This window comes from Monodelphis domestica, chromosome 5 (assembly GCF_027887165.1).
Source record: "Monodelphis domestica isolate mMonDom1 chromosome 5, mMonDom1.pri, whole genome shotgun sequence".
Lineage (NCBI taxonomy): Eukaryota > Metazoa > Chordata > Mammalia > Didelphimorphia > Didelphidae > Monodelphis > Monodelphis domestica.
Window position 1 is genome coordinate 114,586,012 of NC_077231.1, and position 14,680 is coordinate 114,600,691.

Sequence of the window (14,680 nt, forward strand, 5' to 3'; positions counted from 1 at the left end):
ATAACAATACTAAAAGTCATTGAATTAGAATCATTCTTGGAGAACTAAAAAAAGGAAACATACTTTCTTCAGTATCAAGGTAGGGACTAAAGATGGAGGGAGGTAGGATACATTTTCAGACATAGTTACTATAATTACTGGCGGTGCTTAAGGTTTTTTTTTTTTTTAATGTTTTCCTGTTGTGTGCAATAGACAGAATTTAGTGGGGGCAGGGCCATTTAAGGGTAGAATGTGAAGAACACTGGATTTGGTGTCAGATGAGTCAATGGTGACTCAACCAGAAAACCTCTTGGAGCTTCAGTTTCATTATCTGAAAAATAAGGGACTAAAATTAGATCAGATAATCTCAAAGATCATCTATGTGGTCTTAACAACTATAGAGATCTTAGCAACATCTAAAAACTGCAGTGAAGATCTCTTGCAGACCCAGATTATGAAAGATGCTGCAGGAAGACAGGCACACTACTATATTGTGGGCACGGCTATATGACTATAGTGGCTGTAGCATAAAAATGAAAGGCAACAATAAAGCTATTTTTTAAATGTTCTTTCAATTGTTGAGTTGACTAAAGATGATAGGTAAGGTGCAAAGCTAGATTAGAGGCCCTAGAACTTCCCCTATTTTACTAGTTTTATAAATGTACTGACCTCTACATAGCTAGTCAGTGGGTAACACAAGGATTTTGTGTTCTCTCCTTCCAGATCTCTCCTTCCAGACCTTTCTTCTTTTACTTAGGGACACAACACAATTAATGCCTATAGGTAGCTAGAAACAGTCTGCTATGTTATTCCGTCATTAAAGTCTTATGATTCAAGCCAAGCTCAATCTACTCCTCACCACTATCATCCCCCAGGTACAAACAAAGGACACCTGGTGCATAGATTAATTAATTTACATTCACTGAAATGTGAAAAGGCATAGAAAGATGAAAGGAAGTACCTTTCCTAGAAAAAATTATCCATTTCTGAAAGTCTGGTAATAGTGTTTTTGATTCCATTGTGTTGAGATATTGTCTATCTCATCACCATAACCAATCATAACCGGTAGAAGGTAAGCAAGCTGGTACCTGAGTTGAGCCAGGTACCCGAGAACCATTTAGGGTGATTAACTAGACTGCTTACCCTCTTCCACATTTCTCTACTTTACTCTTTCCCTCCATTTTGTAAATAAAGCTACTAAATAAAAAGTCACTTGACTTGAGTTATAATATCAGCAACCACATTCTCTTATATTTAGTCAAACCATATTCATTATATCACCTACAAACCTATATGGTCCTTTTCAAACCTAAATCCTATGATCCTGTGATTCTGACTCTGATGATGCCTGAATAATCAAAAATATAAAACTTAAACTAATGGGACTATTGTACATTCATGTTATGGAAGCCAATTAATAAATATTTATTGGACAATGATCCAGGACAATTCTAAAGAGTTTATGACAAAAAATACAATCCATTTCCAGAGAAAGAAATATTGGAACCAGAATGTAAATCAAAGCATATAATTTTTTACTTTAGTTTATTTCTGTTTTTATTTGGGGGTTTTGGTTTTATCTGAATATTCTTTTACAACAATGAGAAATATGGAAGTATGTTGTATATGATAATACATGCATAACCCAGGTCAGATTGCTTACCATCTCACAGATGGGAAAGAGATTAGAAGGGAGGGGGACAATTTGAATCTTGTAAGTTTAGGAAATGTATATTCAAAATTGTTACTACATGGAATTGGGAAAATAAAATATTTAGATTTTAAAAAGAAAAACAAATCAAAATAATTTCTTAATTCTAAAATAAATAACAAATAAATATTTGTTGGACATTCAGTATGTTCAAGGTACAAATGTAGGTGTTATGGGAGGTCCCAAGGCATTCTCCCTATATTCTCCAGGAATTGCTAATACAGTGTAAGTCCTGATAATCAGTGAAAAGCGATATACAGCATAATTATACAATTTGTAGGAGATGGGATCAATAAGTTGCATGGATAGTCAGTGCCTCAGAACTGACCCCGCACCAATATACATATACACAAATACAATACACAAATATACAATATGTCTCACCTGGTGAGGGAGCTGTGTAGAGGGTATGGGGGAAGAGAATGTCCTTCAATTCTAGACAAATCCCCTAGATGTCAAGCATTGTGCAATGGAAATTATATTAGCCAGGGTTTGAATTCTGGGTCTGGCATTTGCTAACTATGTGACCTTAGAAAATCTCCCTCTGAGATTCAGTTTTCCTCCTCAGTAAAATGAAAATAATATTTACATGACTTCCTTCATGTGAAAACAAAAGCTCTTTCTTTGTAAACTGTAGAGAACCAAGACTAGCAGAACATGACAGAACTTTACAGTTTATAGAGCTAACAGTCAGTGGGCCAATAAGCATTCATTAAGAAAATAGTTTTCAAACACTAACAGTACACTATTATTTTTACCAGGCATTTTCCAGGCTAGCCACTGCTGTGCTGCTCTTTTAACATTAAGTCATGCAGAGGAATATCCAAAATTCAAGACCCTGCTGCCTTTGCTACCTTTGTGACTTTAATGCAAGTCACACCCCTCTTGGGGCTTCAGTTTTTTCATCTGTAAAATGAGGGGCCTGGACTGGATGACATCCAAGTATCCTTTCCACACCCAAATGTTAGGCTCTTATAATACCATCGACCACCAGGGAAATTTCTTCAGGATAAGGGTAACTCCTGATCCTGAGGAAAGCATTTGATAAGCTCTGCATTAATTCTTTTTGATAACCCAAGAATCAAGCCACTTCCCTGGACCAGAAAGAAAGAATTATTAGAAGATTAAGCCTATTAAAACTACCCTCTAGATATGTGAAACTGAAAGTTCATGAAATCCAGATGTTTCCTAAACTTGATCTGGTTGCCTCACTTACTAGATTTTCAGGGGATCAATTCTTTGAAGACACCATCTTGAGTTCACTATCATCATCATCACAAGCCTTTATTGATTGCTCTTAGCTTTCTTAGAGCCTTCTCTCCCCTCTATATAATCTTGAACATGAATAGTTTTTATCAGCAAAATGAATTACAAAGATAATCTCATACCTGCTTTGAGGACAAGTTCAATTCTTCATACTGAGAGCTCTTCAGGACATTTACTCCTCCAGTTTTCTGTAGCTTCTTGCTCTCCTTGGGGAGGGATCCAGTTGAGATAGATTATATATAATGGATTCCCTAGATGATAAAATTTATGAAGAACAACAATCCATATAAAGGCTACACCCCTTTGTCAATAATCATATCACCTGACCATGTTTCTGAGCCAGCTTCCTTGAAGAATTAAGGTGATGTCATCTGCAAAAAGAATAGAGAGAATGAAGACTTCCTCACTTTAACTTTAATCAACTTCAGTTTGGGTCTTTCCAGTTAAATTTCCAGCTCAGTCTACAACTATGTGTAGCTATTCCTGGGTCCATGATATGAATGTATTTCTGAATCTTGTCCTTTCTGTGTCACTCCTAAGTCCCTCTCCCTCTCTGGACTTCATTGTTTTTATTTGTAAAATGAAAGGGTTGAACAAGATCAGCAGTTCTCAAACAATTTGGTCTCAGGACTACTTGATACTTTTAACAATTACTTAAAGCTCCCAAAACCTTTTTTTAAAATATGGCTTATATATATTAATAAATAACATGTTAGAAATTAAAACTGATATTTTTAAAATATGAATCAATTTATATCATAATAATATATTTCCTATTAACATAAATAGAATATTTTATTTAAAAAACAATGTTTTCCCAAAAAATAATGTGAAAAATAGTATTGTTTTGAATATTTTTTTAATCTTCTTAGTGTCTGGTTTAGTAGAAAACAGCTGGATTCTCCTATCTACTACTGCATTCACGTTGTTATGATATACTGTTTTAGTTGAAATATATGAAGAAAATCAGGCCTCACCCAGATATATAGTTAGAAAAATGAGGAGTATTTTAAAAGACAAGTAACATCTAAGTATTATGAAAATAATTTTGATCTTGTGGACCTCCTTAAAGGGTTTCAGGGATCCCAGGGCTCCACAGATTACACTTTGAAAAACCACTAGCCTAGATGATCTCCTAGGTCTCTTCTAGTTCCAAGATTTTATCATTTCTACATCCCTGCCTAGGTACACCATTCCCTTTTCTGATCCCTTTATCCTAAAGTTGGAGATTCTCTATTTTCCCTTGTACAAAAGAAATCATGGAATTATAAATTCCTTACATTGCTAATCTAAAGATCATCATAGGATTTAGAACTAGAAATATACTCAAAATAGAATATAAGAATCTCATTTTCTCTCATTTTTGAAATTTTAATTTTAAATTCTCTCATTGTGAAAATGAGGAAACTGAGACCCAAAGACATGAAATTACTTAGCCAAAATCATTTACTAATGACAGAGTCAACATTCAAACCCAAGTCATCTCTTGTCTTCAAACCCATTACTCTTCCCACTACACAACAATATCCCTCTTGCACCCCACTCCTTATCCTTCATCTACACATTTTTTCGATCATATTTGTCATCCCCTTGACCAAATGTTGACTGCTCATTCTTTTATACTATTTTGCCACCAACTTGTGCCACTCAGTAGGCTCCCCTTACAATGGATAAAAATAAGTCCAATCCCAACAACCTAGACAAGAATCAAAATAAAAAACTACCTCTGTCTATTAAATCCCAGGCCTCTTCATATTGCCTTTATGAGTTAAATATTACCCTTAGAAAAACAATCTATCTCATTATTTCATTCATATAAGATGCAACTGAATGGAGGGGTGAGAAGAAATAGAGCATCAATGTCTATGAGTATACAGGGATGGAAACTAGACCAATGTAATGACCTGGATTTGCTATCTATCTCCTGGTTGTGCACCATATTCATGGTTTCTCATTTAAGTGATAGGCTCTTAAAACCAGATACATGCTGCAGCAAGTTTATAAAATGGGATTATATCTTTATAATTTAGTATGGTATCTATGTATATTGTGTGTATTTACAGTTGACTAATGTAGGTCAATAATTATAATGTGTAGATACATCTCAGAGTCAGACATAACTTGCCCAGGATCATCAAATGAATGTCAGACACAAGATTTGAACATGTCTTCCTTTCTCTACATCCAATATTTCATCTGTATGACTATGATACTTCTAATGCACTCATGTATATGGTGAGAGGAGAGAGAGTGAATACATATTCAACAACTTCCTATACTACTGCAGATTATAACCCACCTATGACTTAATTGATGAGTCCTACAAATTTGTCTGAATCACAAAGAAATTAAATGACTTGCCCAGGATGAAAAACTACTAAGTGACAGAGGCAGGAGTTTAACACTTCCTGATTCAAAACCCAGTACTCTAACTACTTTTCCTGGCAATTTATTCTACAGTTGAAGGAAGGAAGGAAGGAAGAAAGGAAGGAAGGAAGGAAGGAAGGAAGGAAGGAAGGAAGGAAGGAAGGAAGGAAGGAAGGAAGGAAGGAAGGAAGGAAGGAAGGAAGGAAGGAAGGAAAAAAGGGGAGAGGGTGGGAGGAAAAGAGTAAAGAGGAAAAGAAGATAATAGTATTACATTTTGTCTGATAGATGTATAAATCTCACAGTATCATCAGGACATAAAATGACAATAATCTCCCATCATACTTCAAAATGTTATAGGTTGATCTACTAGAGATGGAGCCAAAAGGGCAGAGTAAAGGCAGTAGCCCAGTCAAATTCTCCCAATCTCTCTCTGCAAACAATGTAAAATAATAACTCAAATAAAATTCTGGACTGACAGACTGAGCAAAAGGTCAGGATGAGACACTTTTCAAGTCTAAGATGCCTTAGATCAGCAGAAGAGGTTTGTGAGGTGAGGTGAGGTGTGAGCTAAGCTGAGGACAGGCATAGAGAATAAGCAGCAGCACCCACAATGGTGGACCTTGGAGCCAGCTGCAACAGTGACAACTTTAGGAGCTCTCAAAGTAGAGATAATAATAAGGGTGGACAATCAGTTAGACAGACTTGTTAGTACCAGTTGCAGGACCTGATAATGACTGGAAAATTTATTGCCTATTTGTATTTCTGGGCCACGAGTTCCAGGAAAGAAAGAAGCATTGGCACCTGTGGTTTCAAGAGAACAGTCCAAAAGTCACAGTTCCAGGGCCAAAAAGAACACTAGAGCTTGTGGCTACAGGGGATTATAGGGCCCTTCTGGGTAAAAACCAGAGGACAAACTAGGTGAGCAGTGACCACATCTCAACCCAGATCACACTGCCTTAGGATCACTGAAAACCTATAGACCCATAGAACTAGATGTGAAAACAATATCATGACGAAGTCTAAAACTTGGGAAAGTGTGCTCTCTAACCCCAGATGACCAGAGTCCAACTTTAACATAAAGTTCAAAGTCAAGAAATAGGATGGGAAAATGAAAAAAACAACAAAAATAGAACTTGACCATAAAACTACTATATTGGCAAAGAAGACCAAGACACAAATTCAGAAGAAGACAACAATGTGGAAATAGCTACCCAAAAAAAAAACTCAAAGGAAAAAAGGAAAAAAGACCCAAAGCCCAATAAGAACTCTTGGAAGGTTAAAGAATGAGATAAGAATGGTAGAGGGAAAATTGGGGAAAGACATGAGAGTGATGCAAGAAAATTATGAAAAGAGAATTAATACCTCAGTAAAAGAGATACAAATATTTTTGAAGAAAAAATCACTTTAACAAACAGAACTGATCAAATGGTAAAGGAGGCACAAAAAGACAAGAAGAAAAGAGTTCTTAATAAAGAAGAATAGGCCAAATGGACAAAAAGGTTCAAAAGTTCACTGAAGAAAACAACTTCTAAAAAAAATGAGCAAGTGGAAGCTAATGACTCCATTATACATGAGAAACAATTAAACAACATCAAAAGAATGAAACAAAAAATAAAATGTGAATTATCTCATGAGAAAAACAACTGATCTAGAAAATAGATTGAGGAGACATAATTTAAGAATTATTAGACTACATGAAAGTCATGATAAGGTTGGGGGGAGGAAGAACCTCGAAAATTAGAAATTAGAAATAAAACTTTCCCAATCCATAGGGTAAAATAGAAATTTAAAGAATCCACCAATCACCTCCTGAAAGGTATCCCAAAATGAAAACTCCAGGAATATTATAGCTAAATGCCAGAGATCTCAGACCAAGGAGAAAATATTGCAAACAGTCAGAAAGAAACAATTCAAATATCAGGAAGCCACATCCAGAATAACACAAGATCTTTAGCATCTTCCATGTTAAAGGATCAGAGGATTTGGAATTTTATATTCTAGAAGGCAAAGGAGTTAGGATTACAACCAAGAAAAATATAAACAACAAAATAATCCTTCAGGAAAAAATGGATATTTAATAAAATAGAGAACTTTCAAGCATTCCTGATGAAAAGACCAAAGTTAATTTAATAATTTGCCTCAAGAGAAGCATAAAAGGGTAAATGAGAAAGGGGAATAATAAATGATTCAATAGGTTTAAGCTATTTATATTCCTATATGGGAAGAAAATACATATAACTAATGTTTTTATTACTATTATGGCATTTATCAGGACCACTAATTTATTATTATTAGTCTAAATTAAAGTTATTATTAGGGTAGTTAAAAGGAATCTACATGGAATGAAAGCATAGATGTGAGTCAATTATTTTGGAATGATCTCAAAAAATCAAGGGTTAAGAAAATCATACTGAAAGGAGGAAAGAAGAGAAAGAAAGGGAGAAGTTATCTCACATAAGAAGAGCTTTTACAGTAACAGGAAAAATGAGAGAGGTGGTGGACAGTGCTTGAACCTCACTCTTATTGGAATTGAGTAAAGAGAAAAGAATATATATGTAAATATAGTCATATATATGCATGCATATGTATATGCATATACATACACATACTCATTTGAGTATAGAAATCTGTAACAGGAAGTAAGATGGAAAAGGAAGAGAAAGGGAAGCAATAAAAGGGAGGGCAGATTGGAATACACATAACCTATAGTTAGTAATCATGACTGTGAAAAGGATGAGCTCAACCATAAAACAGAAGCAGAGAGTAGAATTGGATTAGAATCCAACAATATGTTGTTCATAAGAGACACAGTTAAAACAAAAAGACACACATAAAATAAGGTAGTAGACCAGAATCTAATATGCTTCAACTAAATTAAAAAAGAAAGAAAAGGCAAGGGTAGCCATCATGAATTCAAACAATACAAAAGTAAGAATAGAGCTAATTGAAATAGATAAATCAGAAAAACTACACTTAGCTGAAAGGAACTCAATACAATGAAGAAATATTAAACATTTTTACAATGTTTCTCTAATAAAGGTCTCATTTCTCAAACATATAGAGAACTTATTCAAATTTATAAAAATAACAACCATTTCCCAATTGATAAATGGGCAAAGATTATATAACTAGGTTGTTTTCAGAAGTCAAAGTTATCTCGTGTCATATGAAAAAATGTTTGAAATCACTAATGTTTGGAGAGAGGCAAATTAAAACAACTCTAGGTGCCACCTCACACTTATGAGGATTGACAAATAATGGAGGAGACTGGGAAAACAAGTATACTAATGAACTATTAGTGGAGTTGTGAACTGGTTGAATCATTCTGTAGAACAATTTGGAACTATGCCCAATAGGTTAAAAAACTGTGCCAGACCCTTTGATTCAATATCATTATTAGGTCTATATCCCAAAGAGATCAAAGAAAAAGGAAAAAGATCTACATGTATAAAAGTATTTACAGTCTCTTTTTTCTGGCAGCAAAGAATTGGAAATGAAGAGGATGCCCATCAATTAGAGAATGACCAGATTGTCCAGTGATTGTGTTATATGATCTTGATGGAATGTCATAAAAATATATATTTGCTAGAAGAAATGTTGAGTGGGATAACTTCAGGAAAATCTGGGAAGACCTATAGGAACTCACACAAAGTAAAGAATAAGGACTTGATTGCATACAGTAACAGCAATACTGTAAAATGATGAATAACTTGAAAGACTTAGCTACTATAATCAACAAAATGATCCAAAACAATTCCAAAAGACACATGATGAAAAATGTTATCCACCTCCAGAGAGAATTGGTGAACTGATGAAGTACAAATTGAAATATAATTTTCTCACTTTCTTTATTTTTCTTGCTTTTTTGTGACATTGTTAATATGGAACTATGTTTTGCATGATTTAACATGTATAATTGATATTATATTGTTTGCCTCCTTAGTGGGTGTAGGAGGGGCTGGAGAGATGGAGAAAATATAGAACTCAAAAAAAATTTTAAGAATGTTAAAAATATCTAATTTTTTAAAAATGTGTTATTGTTCTTTTCTTCTCCTTCAAACACCTCCACCTACTGTTGAATAAGACTGTTGTACAAATCACTAGAAGGAGGTGACAAAAAACATCTTCTTGACTGTACATGCAATGTACAGGGTCAGGAGAGGACAGGATATAAATATTGTATTCATTATTTAATTAATCCAAAAACAACTATTAAACACTAATTTTGCCTAAAGTACTGTATTTGGTGCTGGAGGAGATACAAAAATCTCCTCACAGAATTTACAATGTAGAATGGAAATAAAACACAAATACAAAAGATAAAAAAATTATATAAGACTAATGAAACAGAGAAATAAAACGAAATCTGATGTGAAATCTAAAGAACAAAGTCATTGCCAATTTTAACAATCTGGATTGGTTTCTTGGAGTAAGTGGCATATATAATTGGCCAGAAGCAAAAGAAAACAGGGCATATAGGAGGTAAAGAGTGGTTAGATTTGACTGTCATGTAAAGGACCTTATTGTTATTGTCATTCAGTAATTTTAGTCACATCTAATTCTTCAGGACCCCATCTGTGGTTTTCTTGACAAAGATATTGAAGTGATTTGCCATTCCCTGCTCCATCCCGTTTTACAGATGAGGAAACTGAGGCAAGTAGGTGATCTTCCCAGAGTCACACAGCTGATACGTATCTGAGATAGTCTTCCTGACTCCAGACCCAGTCCACCTAGCTGCCCTGGCAAAAGCCTTAGGGATCATTTGGTAACAAGTCTCCTGTTTTACAAGTAAGGAGACTAGCCCAGCAGGGTAAAATTTCCTTTTTATTGAAATGAATAGCCTATAAGTTTCTCAAACCCAACAATGTCTTTATCAAGATACTACATTTTCTCTGAAACCTCCTCTTTCTCTAACTTCCTTATTTATATTGTTGACATCATCCTTTAGAATCACCCAAATTCAAAATTTTGGACTCTTCCCTCTCTCTCAGTTCCAATAGCCAATACACCATCAAGTTGTTTTTTTTTAATTCTATCTCAACATATCTTTGTCTGTCTCCTTTCCACTCATGAAGTCACTACCCTAGTTTAGGATCTCAACACTTGTCACCTGGACTCTTGCAATAGTTCCCTAATGACTCTCCCTCCTTCCACTCCTTTCACTCTCCAACCTATCCTCCATGCAGCTGCCAAACTGATATTGCTGAAGCGCCTGGCTTAAATCAAGTGCCATCTCCTCCAGGGAACCTATCATTAAACCTCTAGTTCCTAGTTCCACTCTCAGAAAATACATTTAATTTGTTTTACATTTATTTGTTGGCATTCATATTCTTTCCCCCAATCAAATGTTAGCTTATTTAGACAGAGGCTGTAGGTTTTTGTCTTCCTCTAATAGAGCCTAAGGTAGTACCCAGAAAATAGGAGGTCCCTAGTAAATTCTTATCAAGTCTATGAAAGAGAAGCAAATAAAGCTCTAGAAGAGAACTGGATTTAGAATGTGACCTAAGGTAAGAATAAATACCATTTCATGGGACAGTTGACCATCTTGAATTTTAAGTATTGTCAATGTAGCTTTGGGGACACCCCTAAGTGAAATACGGCACCCCTTCAGTCTAGTTATCCCAGGGTAAAGGTACTCCTTGTGTCTCCATCCACTCAATAATTCACAAGGTCCAGCCTGTTCAATTTTTTCCCTCTAATCTGCCACAGAATAGAATTTGTTCAAAGCAAGGGCATTTAAAGAAGTAAAATAGCAAGAAAAATAACTAATTAAAGTTCCCCCTTATAAATGCACTTTCCCACAAATATGATAACTCCAAAGTATACACACTATTAATGGGGAAAGGAGGCAAGCACAGGGATCAAACATGAAGGGTAAATATATAAGGAGTAAACTTTGCCCAGATACATATATGGAAGAGCCCTAAAATTACTTAGTTTACCCATGCCCACATATGGCTTCCAGTAATATCATTGCACCGCTTTCCCTAAGCCTGCTTCCTAGTGAATGTGGTGCCTCTGGTGGCTACACTCCTCTGCTAGTATCTGCTGGTCTTTCAGTGACCAATGGGCATATCATTTGGGTTGAGCCAGCACCTCATCTGGCTCTTACTAGCTGTATGGCCTTTGGCAAATCAAGAGTCAAAGAGGTAACTCCTTGAGCCTCAGTTTCCTACTTTGTAATGCAGGGATAATGATACTTGTATGACCTATTTCACAAATTTGTTATGAAGAGAATGTTTTGTAAAGTGTAATGTCATGGAAATATGGGCTATCATTTTTATCATTTTATTCCCCTACATATATACATATGCCAAATGGGGTGTCTTCTGTAGATAGTCCTATGGTAACACCAAAAAGAAATTCTAACATCTCAAGTCACTAAAGCTTCTTTCTCTAAACCCTAGAGTTCAGCAAGAACAATGAATTTTTCTACAAGACACTAAGCATGCCTTCCCCAAAACAATGTAACTCTTTGCAAATTCAATGACCAAATTTGTATTTGTTTGGATTAATGATGCTTTTCCATATTGCATGTCAAACATGAAAATATTATGCACAGATATGCTGGTAATGCTTGACCTTTCACTTTTAAAAATGTAGGCATGATACACTTTTAAGTTTAGTATGCATTATTAACATTTTTTGTCTCACTTTCTTAAGTGTAGAAAAAAAATTTTTTTAACCCTTACCTTCCATCTTTAAATCAATACTATGTATTGGTTCCAAGGAAGAAGAGCAGTAAGGGCCATCAATGGGGATCAAGTGACTTGCCCAGGTTCACACAGCTGAGAAGTGGCAGAGGCCAGATTTGAACTTAGGACCTCCCGTCTCTAGGCCTGGCTTTCTCAATCCATTAAGCCACCCAGATACCCCCTAGAAAAAGTTTAAAATAATACGTCAAGCTCTGATTTGTAGTATTTACTAATTTCTGAGGAGTAAATACTCACACTAAAAAACTTAATCATTAGTGATTTAGTTGTAGATGACTACAACATATCTGAGAATTTATGTCTAGATCAAATTACACATAATGAATTTTATTTTCAAAATTAACCTTAGCTTTAATTCTATTAAAGGATACTTGGACAAAAAATATTGCATATGTTGTAATTTCCTCTTAAGTTTCTTCTTTTCCACCCAAAAGTGGTTAAGTGATCCCAGACTTCACAATTTCCAGCAATCTTCCACATCAGAATCGCAAGATCATTCAATAATAGAGTTGGAGAAAATTTTCCTGGTCATCTAATCTAATCCCCTCATTTAACAAATGAGACGACTAAATTCCTGGCAGATTCCATGAAAAAGACGGGAGTATAATTTACTACAAAGACAGTAAACTATAAGCTTTTCAGGGAAAGAACTCATTCATCTCTCACTTCCCAAGCTCCTATGATACATAACAGAAATGCAGTAATTCCTATCAGATAGGACTCATTGGAAAAGCCCCTGCTGTTGGGAAAGATTGAAGACAAAAAGAAAAGGGAATGGCAGAGGATGAGATGGATAGTTACCTGGAAGCAATGAACATGAACCCAGACAGACTTGAAGAGAAGGGAGGTGGACTGCTAGTTAACACAGTAGATTAAGCTCCGGGACAGGAGTAGGGAGAATCTGGGTTCACATCTAGTCTCAGACACTGCATAGCTGTGTGACTCTGTGCAAGTCACTTAGCTCTGATTGCCTAGCCCTTGCTGCTCTTCTGTCTTAAAAATGATACTTAGTCACTTGGAACCGAGGGGAGGGGGAGACAGAGGAGAGGGAGAGAGAGAAGAGAGCATAGAAGAGTATGGCATGCTGTGGTCCACAGGGTTATGAAGAGTCAGACATGAGAACGACTGAATGAGAACGACTGAATGAAATATACGCTTGCTGAATTGAACTGAATTAAATTAAGCTGAATTGACTACACTGAATGAAAATGGCTAAGCTAACATGGTCCTCAGCTGCATCAAGAAAAGTAGAGCATCCCAACAATCTCGAGAGGTAATAGTCCCATTCTACTCTGTAACTGTCAGACAACCCCTGGTAAAATCATAATTTTAGAGGGACATTGACAAAACTGGAGCAGGTCAATATGCAAATGACTAGATGGATGGAAGGACTCTAAATTATGTCATATGGGGACCAGCTGAAAGAGCTGGAAATGTTTAGACTAAAAAAGAGAAGGCTTTAGTGGGTACAGTACTAAATACACCAGGTGTTTAATCAATGTTTGTTTAATTGAAGTGACATGTGTGGAAGAGAAATGAAGAGAGGACTTGCAGTTAAACTCTTTCTCTCTTTTTCTATTGCATAATTCAATCCCATTATCCATTCTATACTGTAAAAAGTTCTCTAAGAAAGATTTGATTTCCTTTACAGACTTTTCCTGTGTGGTTACTATACAGGTCTTATCAAAGTCCCTTATTTCATTTACAATTTGAGATGTCATTTCATTAATTTCTGCCTCTATTTTTTTAATCTGTCTCAGCCTTTCTCTTGCTTTATTGTAATGACTATCATTCACAGAGTCACTTTCTTGCACCAATTTTACACTATTTCCCAACTTTTTTCTATTATTCAATTGCAGCCTCTTTCTCACTATTTCTTCTATCTCCAAGTGTCACACTATATATTTTGTGGGCCTGGCTTCATAACTCTTTTCTAACCATATCAGAATACTTTGGCTTTGCTCCACTTTTTATAGCCAGTTGCATTTCATTCAAGTTTGGAGCTTGCTGTGAGGACTTTAACTTGCAATGTGAACAGCAAATGGATTTCTTGTACCTAGTTTGTGCATTGTGTTTGTCTTTGTTATTAATCTCATGTTCCTTCTTCAAAGAGCAGTTTCTAATCAAGTGACCTTTCCTGTGACAAAAGAAACATTCCCTAGTCTCTTTTTGAACTGGTCTTCCCTTGTAACTCAGTGTCTTTTGACTAGATGTTGTGTAAGTCCTGTGTTTAGATTTTTAATTTCTTCAATTTCCTTTTGTTTAAGATCATTTTCAGTCCTCTCTAACTTATCTTCAGGTCTTGGACTTTTACTTTGTTCTAAATTATTTTCATGTAGGTAACTCAGGCTTGTCCCACAAATCCTCTCTCTCTTCATTTCTGTTTCACACATGATAGCTCTTCTAAAAAAGTGGAAAAGCTGTCTTATAGAAGAGTATAAGATTCTGTGTAGCTCCACTAAGTAGACAGAACACATGAACAACAGGAAGTTAGAAGAAGGGAGATTTTGCCTTAAAGGACAGACTTCTTAGCAATTAGAGCTATTCAAAAATTGAATGGACAGCTTCATGAGACAATGAGTTTCTAGTGATTAGAGATTTTCAAACAAAGGCAGAGTGACTACTGATCATAAATGCTGAGGAA

At 35.4% G+C, this 14,680-nt stretch overlaps 1 protein-coding gene across 1 annotated transcript in view; it reads right to left on the bottom strand.

Moving 5' to 3' along the window:
• Positions 1–14,680, bottom strand: part of CRACR2A (calcium release activated channel regulator 2A) — a 226,554-nt gene that overhangs the window by 192,574 nt on the left and 19,300 nt on the right. Inside the window, 2 exon segments of the mRNA XM_056799129.1 lie at positions 3,079–3,327; positions 12,016–12,199. The gene's annotated coding sequence lies outside the window, so the exon portion shown is untranslated.